This window comes from Danio rerio, chromosome 11, assembly GCF_049306965.1.
Source record: "Danio rerio strain Tuebingen ecotype United States chromosome 11, GRCz12tu, whole genome shotgun sequence".
Lineage (NCBI taxonomy): Eukaryota > Metazoa > Chordata > Actinopteri > Cypriniformes > Danionidae > Danio > Danio rerio.
Window position 1 is genome coordinate 47,045,024 of NC_133186.1, and position 17,477 is coordinate 47,062,500.

General features: G+C 37.0%; 1 protein-coding gene across 8 annotated transcripts in view; it reads left to right on the forward strand.

Moving 5' to 3' along the window:
* The window catches only part of strn (striatin, calmodulin binding protein), a 73,367-nt gene that overhangs the window by 14,098 nt on the left and 41,792 nt on the right, over positions 1–17,477 (forward strand).

Sequence of the window (17,477 nt, forward strand, 5' to 3'; positions counted from 1 at the left end):
TAGTAGTTATATACACTTGGGAAAATAGTAAATATTTTTTAACTATATATATAAAAGTTATAGTAATAAATAAAATAAATAAAGTTATACATATTAATAAAACGTATGCAATCTGCACCCTCGAAATGAAATACAAAGACTGCCACCTGGTGGTGCAAAGAGAAAACTTATTGATATGAACTTTTTAGATCGCTTTAGTACAAATTGTGTATAATAGACATGCACTATATGTGACTTTTTTTAAAAGCAATAATACATTTATGCAGTCATAAACATGTTTTGACAGTTAATATGCCAGTGATGCTTCACAAAAGTTGCAGACGCCTTTACCAATATCAAAATGCTTTTGGAAACAACCAGTTATTCTTTACACCGATTTAAAAAACGGCTACTATAATAAAGAAAATCTTTTCTAAATTAAGAAATAAATACATTGATTTGCATTGAAATACATGATGAATACTCTTGTCTTGACACATGAAAGTGTAAAGCCTGCAGCTCACAACAAATGTGAAGTTACTGCGTGTCATATTTAACAAGCCGTTTACTGCTAATTTGATGTAATTTTGCTCACATGGATAATTGAATATTAATCAGATGATGTCATTACGCTGCTGTGCCGTCAGCCAATCGTTGCATTGCTGATCATGATTTCGAGGATCGATAGATCTGTCCTTAACAACAAACGCAGCGATCTCAGATCAGTTCATCCAGACATTCTAATCTGATTCGCGAACTTGTTTGAAGAACCAAATTAGCGAGAGATCAGTTATCAAGATTAAAAGATCCAGGATCTGACAAATCATCTTAGATCATTTAAGCGAGGTACGAAGAACGGACCCCAGCACATATATAATGATAGATGTGTGTGTGTGTGTGTGTGTGTGTGTGTGTGTGTGTGTGTTGTCAAACAATTAATCGCATCCAAAATAAAAGTCCATATTTTGAAATATATTTGTGCGTACTATGTATATTTTTGTTTATATAAATATATGCATGACTATATTGCACACAATATTTACTTATTTTTATATCCATGAGTATTTATATAAAACAAATATATGAAAATGTACGTCTTTTGCTTATTTTTGTGTCTTATGTACTGTGTGTTTGTGTGTGTGTGTGTGTGTTTATACATATTTATAAATATAGACAGTACACACATATAATGTAAATACAAATTTTAGCTTGGATGTGATCAGTCTTTCGACAGCACTAATATGTGTGTGTGTGCATTTGTTTTTGCAATTATTTTAGAGTTTCAGATTATTGAGTATAGTCGGTTTTAAATCCGCACATTCAGTCGTTCTCCTTGATGTAATTTCAGAAAGTATTCTTTGTAAACTATAAATAGTCAAATCACATTATCAGCTAATGATGATGAAAGTACAGGATTGTTTACGGTCAGTTAAATAGTGCTGATGTTGTTTTGATGTCATGCTTACAAGCCATTTCAGACCCGATATTCAAAGTAGCGGTAAACAATATAGAGAGCGCGATACATATCGTCACTTTGTTCATAAATGAGCATGTGCAAAATAAAAAGCCAACTTTACCTCGACTGATTCAGTTGTGTATGGCAGAAAACGGGCGAACTACTCACTCAACACACAAGTGTGATCATGACTATACATAAACATTTAAATAAAATAATAAGAAAACGTCGGTTTGCAGTGAGAAGACATATATTATGTACATACAAACCTATATTGTGAAGATTATTTATGCACATTTTTAATATATTTTTGAATAAATATGGTGACAAGCATCGTGTTTGACTGTTCTAGTTCATAAACACATAACCCAGAACAGTGTAACACAATCTATCTATCTCAATGTGAAGGTTTTCTAGTCGACCTCTTGGCTTTAGAATTAATCATGTTCTTTGCACTTTACTTTATTTCTTTAATTATTTTTTGATTGCAGTTTCCCTACTTTCACCACATTCGTTTATGCCACAGGTGTCAAACTCAGGGTTGCAGCTCTGCACAGTTTACTTCCAACCCTAATTAAACACCCCAAATCAATCAAACTAATTGAGTCCTTCAGGCTTGTTTGAAACCTACAGGTAAGTGTGTTGGAGCAGGGTTGGAACTAAACTGTGCAGGGCTTCGGCCCTCCAGGAATTGAGTTTGACACCCCTGGTTTATGCTTTTTAAAAATGCGTCACGGTGGTGCAGTGGGTAGAACTATCACCTCACTGCAAGATGGTCACTGTCTCGAGTCCTGGCTGGGTCAGTTGGTGTTTCTGTGTGGAGTTTGCATGTTCTCCCCGTGTTGGCGTTGGTTTCCTCCGGGTGCTCCGGTTTCCCCCACAGTCCAAACACATGCGCTGTAGGGGATTGGATAAGCTAAATGGGCCACTGTATGAGTGTGAATGCAAGAGTGTATTGGTGTTTCCCAGTACTGGGTTACAGCTGGAAGTGCATCCGCTGTGTAAAACATATGCTGGAGTAGTTGGTGGTTCATTCCGCTGTGGTGGCCCCTGATTAATAAAGGGACTAAGACGAAAAGTAAATGAATGAATGCTGATATACAAATGAAATATCCTACTATATAACGCATATACAAAGGTATATGTGATTATTTGTCAGATTTTTGCAGATTACTAGTAATGTCATGCTAGTGTTTTTTCAATTTTATGCTTAAAATTAAAACAGTATGTAAATTTTATGTGTAAAATAATGTTTAGGGGTGTCTGATATGAGAAAAGTCTGACATTGTGATTGTTTTTCCTCTGTGATATACTGTGTATTGCGATATGAACACAATATCAGCAGATGACTTGAATAGCTGTATTTGGAGTGAAATCATTCATTTATATTGATTGGAATAATCTCGAGTCAAAGAAATGGCAAGAATATAAAGATAGAGCAAAAATAAAAGTGTAATGAGTAGGCAGATATTCAGGTACAGTACGATACGATACGATATGACATTATCATGATATTCTGCTCCCAGTAATGATGGATAGATCATGATACCTGCAATAGGGTACATGCAAAAGTATGCTAAAGGACTTTTAATTTGTCAGTAACCTGCGTTAAGCATTTGCGGTGAACTGTGTACCATTGCAAAATCGGCGCGTTTAAGCTCTGTTTTCTCTGTTTTACAATCAGCTATCTCCACTGGCTGAGTGACATGCGATATAAAGTGGGTCTCAGATTGTTCAAGAAGCGCTGCATTACATTACATTTTCCCCGCCATGTCTTTATTACATGAACATTTATTTTACCCCAGTAAATTCAATGGAGCTTCTGTGCTAGCCTGCCGATTCTGACTAAGGCGATTTTGTCTGGCTTTACACTTGAGCAACTAAACAAATGTTAAAGTCTGTTTAAAATGGAAAAAATGGACGTTTATTTGTATGGGAAACACACTAGCTTCGCATATACCCTATATATCTCAAGAAAACCATCCACAATATATCAGGATATCTGTAAATGAAAAGGAAAAATGCATCAAAAAGTTATTATAATAACAGCACGTGTTTTATAGAATTGCATCATTGATGTGTTTTTGATCCTCCATTATGAGAGGCGCCGCCTCATGTACTGCAATAGATGGCAGCAGCACATGTCTGATGGATAAACAGAGGAAATATCCAGTGAGCGGCAGTTCTGTGGGCGCCAATGCCTTGTTGATGAGGTCAGAGGAGAATGGCCAGACTGGTTCCAGCTGATAGAAAGGCAACAGTAACTCAAATAAGCACTCGTTACAACCGAGCTCTGCAGAAGAGCATCTCTGAACACACAACACGTCCAACCTTGAGGCGGATGGGCTACAGCAGCAGAAGAGCACACCGGGTGCCGCTCCTGTCAGCTAAGAACAGGAAACTGAGGCTACAATTCACACAGACTCACCAAAACTGGACAATAGAAGATTGGAGAAACGTTGCTGCTCTGATGAGTCTCCATTTCTGCTGACACATTCAGATGCTCGGCTCAGACAACATGAAAGCATGGATCATCCTTCCTTGTATCAGCGGTTCAGGCTGGTGGTGGTGGTGTAATGATGTGGGGGAGATTTTCTTTGGGTCCATTAGTACCAAATGAGCATCAACGCCACAGCCTACCTGAGTATTGCTGCTGACCATGTCCATCCCTTTATGAGCACAGTGTCTCCATCTTCTGATGCTACTTCCAGCAGGATAACGCAGCATGTCATAAAGCTCAATCATCTCAGACTGGTGTCTTGAACATGACGATGAGTTCACTGTACTCAAATGGCCTCCACAGTCACCAGAGCTCAATCCAATAGAGCAGCTTTGGGATGTGGTGGAACGGGAGATTGGCATCATGGATGTGCAGCCGACAAATCTGCAGCAACTGTGTGATGCTATCATGTCAGCAAAACCTCTGAGGAATATTTCCAGCAGCTTGCTGAATCTCTGACATGAAGGATTAAGGCAGTTCTGAAGGCAAAAGGGGTCCAACCTGGTACTAGTAAGGTGTACCTAATAAAGCTAATAAATAACAAAAAAGTTACTCATTAATCACTACAATGAGATCAAATTGTTATAAACATCATTAAGAGAAATACAAAATCAGAAAAAAGCATTCAAGCATGAATCACCCAACACGTTTAGTCTGCCTGCTTTAAAAACAGAAAAATAAAAATCACCATCGCCCTCAAATCAAGCTTCATCTCTAATTTTATCACTAGCAATAACACACACACACACACACACACAGATGTGGTTTCTGGTATTTATGGTTTGTTTCCTCTGTCGTGTTTGTGTTTCTCGTTTGTTTCTTTGATTTGTTTCTCATGATGTAACACACTAGGGCACCACGATATTGGAAAAATCTGACATTGCCATATTATGTTTTGCCACTATATGCAATTAGTTTTGTCATGATATCCATTTTTTATTTTATTTTTTATACGATACACATTTCACCAAAATATGTTGCGATAAACAAAACATTCATTCATTCATTTTCTTGTCGGCTTAGTCCCCCTTATTAATCCGGTGTCGCCACAGCAGAATGAACCGCCAACTTATCCAGCAAGTTTTTACGCAGCAAATGCCCTTCCAGCCGCAACCCATCTCTGGGAAACATCCACAAACACATTCACACACACACTCATACACTAGGGACAATTTAGCCTACCCAATTCACCTGTACCGCATGTGTTTGGACTGTGGGGGAAACCGGAGGAAAACCCACGCGAATGCAGGGAGAACATGCAAACTCCACACAGAAACGCCAACTGAGCCGAGGTTCGACCCAGCGACCTTCTTGCTGTGAGGCGACAGAACTACCTACTGCGCCACTGCCTCGCCACGATAAACAATATTATTCTCATTTTATGCTCCTCATTATATTAAGCCAGAATGGCAATATAATATCAACACAATGCAAGTACACTCCTCTAAAGAACACAATCAACACATCGTATTTTATTCTTAAGAATATTTAATTTAATTATGTTTATTTTAACAATTTACTAATGAAACATTGAGGTCAGAATGTGAAAACAAATATCCTCAACAATTAATAAGAAATGTTAACAAGGTAAAAAGTAACAGAGGCTGCGATATCAGCAGATCTATTTTCAGTCATCAGACACACTTATGAAATATACTAAAGTATATACAGTGTTTTTAATCATACTAACAGCTCTAATAAAGACAGACATGTTGCACAGTCAGCTGAAACGTTGCTAGAATTGCTTTTATCAATGAGTGATGTATCTTGCATCACCTAAAATTAGGAATGCTCCGATCGATCTGCCGAAGAACAATATCGACCGATAATCACATTTTATGATTTGATCGGTTTGATCGATTTGTTTGAGTTTACAACCCAGGTTATACATCCACAGCGCTACAACACACGAGCAATGTTTCCAAACTGCATTGTCAGTCATTTCTGTAGCACATTTTTCTGTCTTTTTATCTATTATTGTTTTGGTAAAGCTGCTTCTGACCATCACATGTGTACAACATTCCTAATTTATTCTCGTAGCTTAGGCAAGATATCATACATAGAGGTAAAATGTGCTTACGCAATGGCAAAGTTATGTAAAGCTTGAAGCATCAGATTCGGGACTTGCTATCGGCTGATCACAATGACAAGGAATCAGAACTCCAGCTACAAAGATCCTGATCTGAACATCCTTATTAAGAATGATTGAGCTCATGTCCATGTGTTGTGCGATAAGTCCATTTTTTATTGATTATTGTGGCCTAATTGTGATGTGAATATAATTTCACCAGATGATTTGAACATCTATTTTGGACAGATTTTTTTCATTAGATCAGACATGGCCAAACTAGGGGCTGCAAGCCAAAGTTGGCCCATGATAACCTTTGATTTGGCCCACCATCACATCTGAGAAGAGAGGAAGAATGATGAGGATGGTTTCCAGATTTTCGATTCAAATGTAACGCTCTGTTTATTTGCTTTATTGTTATTGTTAAAAGCTAACTGTAATTAAATGGTGAACTTGAGTGGTATTAGTCTATATGAATAGTGCAACCCGACAATCCAGAGACTTTGTTGAGCAAATCAAGTCAAAGGCAGATTCTGCTTGCCCTGTGTATTCAGCATTCAACTCCTCTGTGTTATAAATGTGATTGTTTATGTTTTTACTGCAATAGTTTATTGTTTTAAAAGTTATACTGCATAAGTCTATACAATTTAAAGTAACCTTTTCTATATTTAGAAATATGATAAAGTAAATGAGGAAATTACCCATGCCAACTTTATTATAAACTAAAAAAATAAATAAATAAGGTTGCTGCTTGTTCAAGCTACTTATTTAATATGAGTTGAACCAACACAATTATTAAGATTTGTTTCAGTACAACTTAATTGTTTTATGTTCAATCTACCTATTTAAGTAAAAACAATGTAGTTGACTTAATCGATTTGTGTTGGGACAACATGAAGGAGCTGTGTGGAACCCAGCATTTCGTAGTTTGGTATAAATGCCTTCGGCCCATGGCTCCCAGTGATATCTGGTTTTTGGTCCTTCATATGAAAAGTTTGGGCACCACAGAAAAAAATCTAAATCAGGGAAGTCCTTCTGCATAAACAATGAAAAACTACAGTCAAAACTAAATAAACAAACCTTGCTTTTTGGGTCTTCGGGGGCCTCTAACAGTATTCAAATACAGAAATTAAACAATCAAATGTAAAACAACAACAAAAATGAATTCTGTTTAATAATATCTTTTGTCTGTTATTCTTTAGTAAATAATCTAATCATGTGACCATTGCACATTGTGATTTTGATGCCCAAACAGTATATTGTTCAGCCCTGTAACACAGTATACTCTGCTGGAGTAATGTTTCGAGACACCGTGTCCTCCTCACACCTATGACGAAGTCTTTACACGCCTGACACTCCTTTCTGTGTCAAATGACTATCTGTGTTGACAATCTAGTGTTGATCGTTCTGAAAAATCTGTTGTCTTATTGCATTTTAACTCTCTCAGACCTCCATTCATCCATTCATTCATTTATTCATTCAATTAACTTTAGCTTAGTCCCTTTATTTATCAGGGGTCACCACAGCTAAATGAACCACCCACTATTTCAGCATATGTTTTACACAGTGTATGCCCTTCTAGCCGCAACCCACTAATGGGAAACACCCATACACACTTATTCAATTTCCCTATACCGCATGTTTTTGGACTGTAGGGGGAAACCGGAGCACCCGGAGGAAACCCACGCTAACACGGGGAGAACATTCAAACTCCACACACACAGAAACGCCAGCTGGCCCAGCTGGGGCTTGAACCAGAGACCTTCTTGCTGTGCTAACCACTGAGCCACTGCACTCATTGTCTGAAAGGGTTAACGTGCACTTTATTTTGCGCAGAGTCGTGCTTTACTACCTGTAAGTCCTTGACGTGCTCCTCGGTGAGATTGAGATGAGATATTCAGACCTGAAGGGCAGCGATTGATTAATGAATGCTGTTGGAAAGTCTGTGGCATTTATGGGTCGTTTGCTCGGACGTCCGTACAGTCGGACTGTGTGTGTTTTATTGTGCATGTTGAGTGAAGGACAATCTGTGACTGGCATTTCAGTTGGCAAATGAGTACTTGGGAAATTGAATGCTGAATTGCCATGTTGAGACTGTAATATTAAAGAATAGAAGAAATATGCAGGGGAACGATGCATGGAATGACTTGAATCTACACTGTTGTTAATTAACAGGTTTTGTATATTGTGGTGAATTGCATTATGGGATGCTGATCTCTGCTTTGTCGACTTTTGATGTTAAAAATTCAACTCTACAGTTTAATAAAGTGACTTTTATTGACAAATTGGTAGTTTAAAACAATGATGCAATGTATAATAAATAATATCAAGAGAAATAAGTCTGTAAAATAACAGAAAATGTGCTGCAGTTACTCAAAAGCACAAATAAATTGGTAAAAGTATTTTTTCTTAATCACAAAATAAGGAAAACTGCTTATTTATGAATATTTTACAGCATTGAATGCGCTATTTTGTCTTTTTTTGCTGTAAATACTGCAATATGAATACAATTGTACTAGATGGCATGAATAACTCCATTTGGAAAGCATTCATAATTGAAGATTGATTGTGAGGATTTTGTAGGCAATGCATCTACTAAAGGTTTATTTAAGGCATTGGAATGAAACTGTTTATAGTTTCCTGTGGAGTCAAACAGTATGTTCAAAGACAGATATTTAACAATCAAATAAAAATTAGCACTCTGAAGTCTTTATTGTATAAATAATTTTGCACAGGGCATCGCAGTGGGTAGCACGATTGCCTCACAGCAAGAATGTCGCTGGTTCGAGCCCTGATTTGATCAGTTGGTGTTTCTGTGTGGAGTTTGCATGTTCTTCCCGTGTTGGTGTGGGTTTCCTTGGCGTGCTCTGGTTTTCCCCACAGTTCAAACTAGGCATGGGGCAATAACCGTTTTCAAGGTTTACTGCAGTTTGGACAAGTCAAGGTTTTAAAGCAGTCAAAATTTTCTGTAATACCATTCCTAAGGTATGTGTACGATTTTTTTTTTTTTACGTTTTTTTTTTTGTTTGTTTGTTTTAAGGAAAACAATATCTCCAGTAGAAAAGATGCCATTTTAAATTAAGTTTAAACGAATGAAGACCCAAGAAGTCAATAATTCATTTAGCCTGACATGTTTAATGCTCCAAAATATTTTAAATGTTTCTCAAAATAAAATATACTCTGTTCAAAAGGGGAAAAAGGTTTTATTTTTTTACCCTGACATTTGAAAAGGAATATATATTAGAGCAGTATTCACAATACCGTCAGAATCTTATACCGGCCCATGCCTTGTCTGATCACATGTGCTATAGGGGAATTGGATAAGCTAAATTGGCTGTAGAGTATGTGTGTGAATGCAAGAGTGCATGGGTGTTTCCCAGTGTTTGGTTGCGGCTGGAAGGGCATCTTTCGAGTTGATGTTTGTGTTCTGGCCACATGTGCTTAGTTGTACACGATATCAATAAAGTGTTTATTCTATTAAAAACACTGTTGTAATACATTAAGCCACTAAACATTGCTCTTATTACAAAAAATACAATGCTGCCGAGTTCAGCAGCTCATCAGCCGGAATCAGCTGCAGTGAATATAACTTAACATAAACGACACGGATGAGGATGAAAAAAATTCACCCCCTCACAGTTGTCATGAAGGGTAATATTAGCTATATGAACCAAAATCGTTCTTTAAACCAGGCTGTAAACACCTTTTCTGCTGTAAATTTGGCCATTTTAACAGTGGACTTGACAGAAATTAGCTCTATCAGCACTTCAAAGAGTTGTGCGTTTAGCTGAGCACATCTCAGGGTCTGCTTTCCCCTCCTTGCAGGACATCTATATTAAACGCTGTAAGAATAGAGCTGTAAAAATTTGTAAGGACTTAAACCATCCTGACAATTATCTATTCACTTTGCTTCCATCTAGAAAACGATTTCGTAGCTTGATGGCAAAAACTGAGAGACTTAGGAGGAGTTTCTTTCCCCAGGCCATCAGGCTACTAAATTCTAACCCGGTGTTACACATTACGTGATTTTTTCGTATGTATCATTGTAGTAGTCATATTCATAAGTACATCATATTGCTGCTATTCTTATTACCTTGTATAATTTTTTGCACATCTTTTTTTTTGCACATTTTTTCTTTTTCTTCTTTTTCCTTAATATTTAATTTTTTGTTTATCTATACTTGCACTATCTCTGGAGCGGACCTGACCTACATTTCACTGCTGGTCATACTTTGTATAACTATGTATGTGACAAATAAAACTTGACTTGACTATCATGGAGCCATGACTAGCAGAATTTCGTTAAATTTCCTTCCTTGTTACCTTCACAAGGGAGAGCGGGATGTTGCCGATTGCTCCAAACTCACTCTGTATCTTCAGTCGATTGTTTAAAGTAAATCCCTGTGTGAGATTATACATTAGTCGTGTGAATAATCAGTGAAAGCAGTTCAATCTTCTGTTTATAATGCAACTCTATGGGGATTTCATCTCTCAGAGACAAGACATTACAACATTTGTAGCTTTAACAGAGATTAGTTGTATTTAATTCTTTATACAATGAAGTCTGAAGTGTTGTTTTACATTTGATTATTCAATGTCTCTAGCTGAATAATACTGCTAGACTTCCCAGAAAACCAGGGTAAAGCACTGTTTATTTCACTTTTATTCTCCTGGCTGTATTTATCCATGCTTGTATACTTTATGCATGTGCACTCGCCTACAACACGACTACAGTGTTATTCAACCTAAAATGAAATATTCTATATTCTGAAATTCTGTTCATATCATAAAATAAAAGTCGTATTTTTCCAGAATCGTGCAGCGCTAGCGTGCAGGTATTCGACATGCCTAGAAGGCAGCCTCTATCTGAGGAGATCCTGACTGATGTTTCATTTCTTTCGTAACCAGCATGCCTTTCATAGCTCTGTGTGGGCGACGGCGTGTAGGAGAGGCCGTCATATGTGGAAATCGCCCTCCGGCACCTTGACAATCAATTGAAAGAAGTATAATTCTCTCTGCGTTTGCATGCACACTCCTGTTACCTGAAGTACGAGCCGCAGCGGCGTGAAATTAAAGGCCATTAGCATCAGGAATGGAGTGTGCGATGGTGACGCGGCACAGGCCTGAGTGTGTAGGCAGCTCTGATTCTGGCAAACAGGACAGAAGTGAAGCGCTGTTGCGAGTTTTCTGAGCTGATGTTGGTGACTCATACTGCTGATGCCTGCGTCGTGCCCTCAGCTGGGAAACAGGAATGCCAGGCTGGACCAGAGAGCGATGTTTATTGGAGGATTTGTCTGGTCCTGACTCACGAAACGGTGCTTCAGTGCACTTCTCAGCTACTAGGGATGGGTCAGGATGGTCAAGTAGCATAGCCTGTTTTTAGTTTATTTATTCTTTGTTAGTAACAGAGTTGTAAAAGCTGTGGACTTTGCAGGGTTTTTAGCTACTGTTGTATTGGTAGAACTCTCCCTGAGATGTACTTTTCATCTCTGTAAAACGACAACTACAGCAACTACAATGCATTTTTCTTTAGCAGTAAATGCCCAAGTGCTGTTGGGCTTAGCATATAGCAATATTTATCTTATTGGATGCATGCATCTGGGCATTATATGATTGCATTGCATTCATCTGGACAATACATTCATGCATCTGGTTATTATAATCATGCATCTGGTCTGTAAATCTATGCATCTGGCAAATGTAACATGCACATGGTCATTATACACATGCATCTGATTAGAAAATGCAGGAATCTGGTCATTAGGCTTTCATCTGGTTAGTATGTACTTGTATACAGTAGAATATCCATGCATCTGGTCATTATGATCATGCATTTGGTCAGTATACTCATGCATCTGGTCAGTATGTACTTGCATCTGGTCAGTAAATGTAATTATAACATGCATGTGATCATTATAAACATGCATCTGGTCATTATGCTTTCATCTGGTTTGTATGTACAAGCATCTGGTCAGCAAATGCATGCATCTGGTCATTATAATCATGCATTTGCTCATTAAACACATGCATCTGGTCAGAAAATGCACGGATCTGGTCGTTGTGTATTCATCTGGTCATTATAAATGTGTATCTGGTCAGTTTGTACTTACATCTGGTTAGAACATGCATGCATATGGTCATTATAATCATGCATTTGCTCATTAAACACATGCACTGGTCAGAAAATGCATTTAACTGGTCATTGTGTATGCATCTGGATATTATACACATGAATCTGATCAGTATGTACTTACATCTGGTCAGAAAATGCAGGCATATGGTCATTATAGTCATGCATTTGGTCATTATGCACATGCATCTGGTCAGTAAATGTATGCATCTGGTCATTATAGCATGCATGTTGTCACTATGCTTTCATCTGGTTAATATGTACATGCATCTGGTCATTATAATCATACATTTGGTCATTATGCACATGCATCCGGTCAGAAAATGCACGTATCTGGTCATTGTATACATCTGGTCATCATAAACATGCATCTGATCAGAAAACGCATGCCTCTGGTCATGATATCCATGCATTTGGTCAACATATTGATGCATACTGTCAGTTTACACATGCATCAATATATGCTTGTGTTTGATTAGTGTTTGCATCAGGTCATTATACTTATGCGTTTGCTCTGTTTGCATCCAGTCAGTCGATGCATGTATCTGGTCATTATGCACATGCATTTGCTCAGTGTGAGTCTATCTTGACTGTATTTGTGTTCAGTTGTGTTGTTTAGCATATGCATGCATTCAGTCAGCGTATACAGTACATGCATCTGGTCAATATATCCATATATCTAATCAATGAAGGCATGCATTTAGCTGTGCATCCTAAACACTGCCCGTTTTAAAGGTTTGTTGCAGCACTGGCAGTACTAAAGTGAATAACGAACTTAAAAATCGTATAATAAGAAAATTAAATGGCTATATTAATAAGAAGAACCAATAGACACAATGCAAAACGACTCAAAATAAACCTGAATTAGTAATGATAATTTAATATATAATAGTAAAGCAGCTCAGCATTGCAGTGGGCAGTGTTGACATGAGGCATGGCTTCAGTAATGATGTTGATGTGTTATGGTGATGGAGACCACAGTGTTTGAATACAGGTGACACAGAAAGAGAGACAGCCTGTGAATGTTCTGTTTCAGCTACTGTTTTGACTGCTGTGGTCAGTACGTGTGTGTGTGTGTGTGTGTGTTTTGATGGGAAACAGCAGTGATGTCAGTCCAGCATGTGATTCTCTGTCCAGCCGTGAGCAACACAGTTTAATGTCCTCACATGTCACTCACACTCATTGGCCTTTGGTTTGGCAGGTTTGCATGTTTTCTTCTGTCACACACACACATACACACACATGCACGCTTTGCATTTTCATAAACGTTTGCATTTACATTCTTCTCCCTGTTCTCTGTTTCCTGGCATCCACTGCAGTTTTCAGAAAACAGCAGCAAACTTTTACACAACTCAACATTTTATGATGGTTATAAATCGTGAGCGCGGCTCGTGAGGATTTTACTGCAGAAAGTAGATATCAACGTCTTACTTTGGACATTTAGAAATGGTCTACTACGTCATGGCTACTTTTATTATAAGCAGACAGATTCTGTCAGAAACGCTAGCTCTATTTTGTAATAGCATCATACTGTTTCTGAAGTGTGCATGTGTGAAGTGTCAATACTCCTATCTCATGTGGCAGATTTTTGTAGACTAAAATCTAGAAACAGACTCAGGGTTAAATCAGGGTTTTTGGGCAGATTCCTGAAAGCTTTGTTAAAAAATAATCTCTAGATATTAATATTAATATATATTATTAATATAGTCATTGTGTAGGTGTGTGTGTGTGTGATATTTCTGGTCTCTGATTATACAGTAAATGTTGTTTTATCAGTATGTGAGCTGACTTTTTGTAAAGTTCGCTTGCTGTACTCCAAACAAACACAAGCATGAGACTCCAGAAGCATTGACTGCATGAGATGTATTAGAATGAGAGAATAATTAAAAAATGTTAAGCAAATAAATATGCCTGTAGGGGTTGTTGTTGTTTTCACAACGTCACAAGTAATAATAAATTATAATGAAATCCTGAATATCAGCACACATATTCAACAAACACAAATGTTATATGAACTTCAGTTTAAGTTTAGACAATATTGTCTATAAATATACATAATATAATAATACAATAAAATATAAAATATATAAAATAAAAATTATTTAGGGTGCCGTGGTCGCGCAGTGGGTAGCGCTGTCGCCTCACAGCAAGAAGGTCACTGGTTCAAGTCCCAACTAGGTCAGTTGGCGTTTCTTGCGTAATTCTTTATTTTTTTTGCCATGTTTGATGGAAACATAGTCAATTAGATTTTTTGGGGGCAAAAATTTGATCCCATAGTAATGAAAATGCCACACTCCTCCTTAAATACGAAGACTTGTACAGCAGCGTAGTTCTCCTGCAGTTGTGTTGTGTTCTCCAGCCTCACTGTGTCTGTTTTAGTGAGCGCTCAGCCGTAGACGTGTGTTCTAGATCTGGGTTTCCCCGTGTTCTGCTTGGCGTTGTGTGTTGGTGTTCTTGTTAGCGGTGTGAAAGCGTAGCCATCTGCGAGTGCCATCTGACGTGGCGCGGAGGAGAGCTGTAAAAGATTGAACACTGACTCCACTTCTGAACCCAGTCAATCACAAATGCACTTATTTGCTTTTAAAGAGCTCAAGCCGTGCGCTAATCTCCGCTTAATCTGCTCACTTGGGCTTATTCCTGACAGACTCCTAATTCTTTGAGTTTTCACTAATAACCAATTAACTCTCGGCTCACATCAGGGTTATTAGGACTAACTCGCGCTCAAGCTATTCAAATGTATTTTGTGTTAGCTCTTAGCTGTAAACCGAATACATTAGCGTAACTAAAAACACAATAAAGGGAATCCGTTTTTAATCATTCTGACATTGTTGCTTAAAAATTGACACACTAATATTGAAAAAATATATGTTATAAATGACAAAAGCGTTGTCTGTGCATTGTTTTCTAATTATTCAATGGAGCAAAGTGTATTAATAATTATTATCGTATAATTGACTGTAAATGACTGTGGATATGACATGGATTGCAGATAAATTGATACATTTCAATTATAATAACAATAAAAAATAACAACAAATAGGAATATATCAAGATATAATGGATAAAGAATATATACATTTTTAACAACATATTCTAAAGCTTAAATGGAATTTATAAAATGGAGAAAGGGTAATAATAATAATTATATATATATATATATATATATATATATATATATATATATATATATATATATATATATATATATATATATATATATATATATATATATATATATATATATATAGTCTCTGTAGGATAATAAAAAAGATTTATATTTAGCTGTTTAAAAAAAAAATTAAATCTGAAAATATAAAAGATTTACTGAAGACGTTTTATCCAATTGAAATGCGTCTGAAATGTAATATTAAAGAAAGGTTGTGCGTGGATGTGAAGACTGTGTTGTTTTTGCTCTTGAGAAACGCAGTGATTTGTAAAGAAACAGAACCAGTGCTGCAGCTTTCAGTCTCAACATGCAGAAACACCTGCGGCTGTAACTGCACGCCTGGCTGTGCTTCTATAGTCAGGTATGTGCAGGTGAACGCCCGCCACAGGAAGTGACATCATCCATAAAAAAACACCTTGACATCACCTGTATGTTTCCTACTGTTTGCACTGTTTGCTGTCTAACTAATGAGTTCCACTGAGGTTTGTTCAGTTCATTATAGGGGGAACAAGGAAAGATTTACCATTTTCAATTTAATAAGGTGATTAAATACTTAATAATTTAATGCTACATTTTTTAAAATGAATAGATTTTAGACATATTGTATAAAGAGAAATTTAAAGGTTGACGTTGTTCTGTACACACACATTGTAATTAGACTAGTCACTAAAGACAGTTTCTATGTAGATATTATCAAATATAGACAATATCAATATTAATATCAATCATACAGGCGTGTGCTCCAAAATCATCATTAGCCAACTAAGGTCGCAAGTTGGGTCGTTACAAACATAGTCTGTTGATTTGGTGTTTCCCGAATCCATCGCTCCAATGAACATTTGAAAACAGCGTAGCAAACCTCTAGAGCTGTAGTTAGAGTCATAGTTCCTGGTTGTGTTCTATTCCCAGTTATCCTCCCTATTCCCTATTTAGAATGTTACACATTTAAACTTGGAGTTATATAAAAAAAGCATTAAGATCATCTCTCTTAGGTGTCATTCGCTTTCAATGTATTTTTTCAGTTCAGTTGTAGCGATCTTCACAGTGCACTGTGAAAACATTGAGCTTGTAACTTAGTTAAAATGTAGTTATTTAATTTACGTTTCGTCTCCAAAGCTTGTGAAAACAAAAATGTGTAGTAAACGGTAATGCTTTTAATGTATTGTAGATTATTTATTAAGAAATGTATCTGTACTGTGTATGACATGGATCTGCTGGTTAACATTTCTGCAGTGGTTTACCTGTGTCAAACTGTAAAGGTAGACTTTTCAAAAAATAAATAATGATATCCTACTTAATAATAATGAATTGGTGGCGCAGAGGGTAGCGCTGTGGCCTCAAAGCAAGAAGGTCGCTGGTTCGAGTCCCAGCTGAGTCAGTTGGTACTTCTGTGTGGAGTTTGCATGTTCTCCCGTGTTGCCGTGGGTTTCCTGCGGGTGCTCCGGTTTCCCCCACAGTCCAAACACATGCGCTATAGGGGAATTGGGGGAGATGAAAACTGACCGTAGTGTATTAGTGTAAATTAGTGTGTGTGGATGTTTCCAAGTGTTGGGTTGTGGCTGGAAGGGCATCCGCTGTGTAAAACATATGCTGGATAAGTTGGTGGTTCATTCCGCTGTGATGACCCCAGATTAATAAAAGTACTTAGTCGAAAATAAAATGAACGAATGATGAATTAATATTAATAATTGTTATTACTATTATTATTAGGTAGGACTTTTTTTTTTCTTAATAAATGGCCTAGTGTTAATGATAAACATTAATGTATATGATTTATATATGAGATTAGAGTGTTAGCTAAGTGGTTTTGATGTTTTAGAATAGAATATGTAATGTTCTCAATATTATTAGTTAAGGAAACACAGGCCCTATATGTGCCGTTTATATATATATATATATATATATATATTTAAACTAATATGGAAAGCTAGTGCATGTTTTTACCAAAACTAATCTTGAATATTGAGGTTTTCTGTAATGAAGTAGTTCCTCCACCCTGTTTAGAGCATCATTATGGGCGTTTTACGTTATAACTATTGTGGTTCAAACAACGATGGATCTGCGACAAAGCAGCTATGGGTTTGGGAAACACTCGTCACTACATTGTTCTTTTCCCAGACGATGCATCGTACTATAGTTCAGCCTCGAGTTTTGTCGTTGTTTGGGAAACGCACCCCA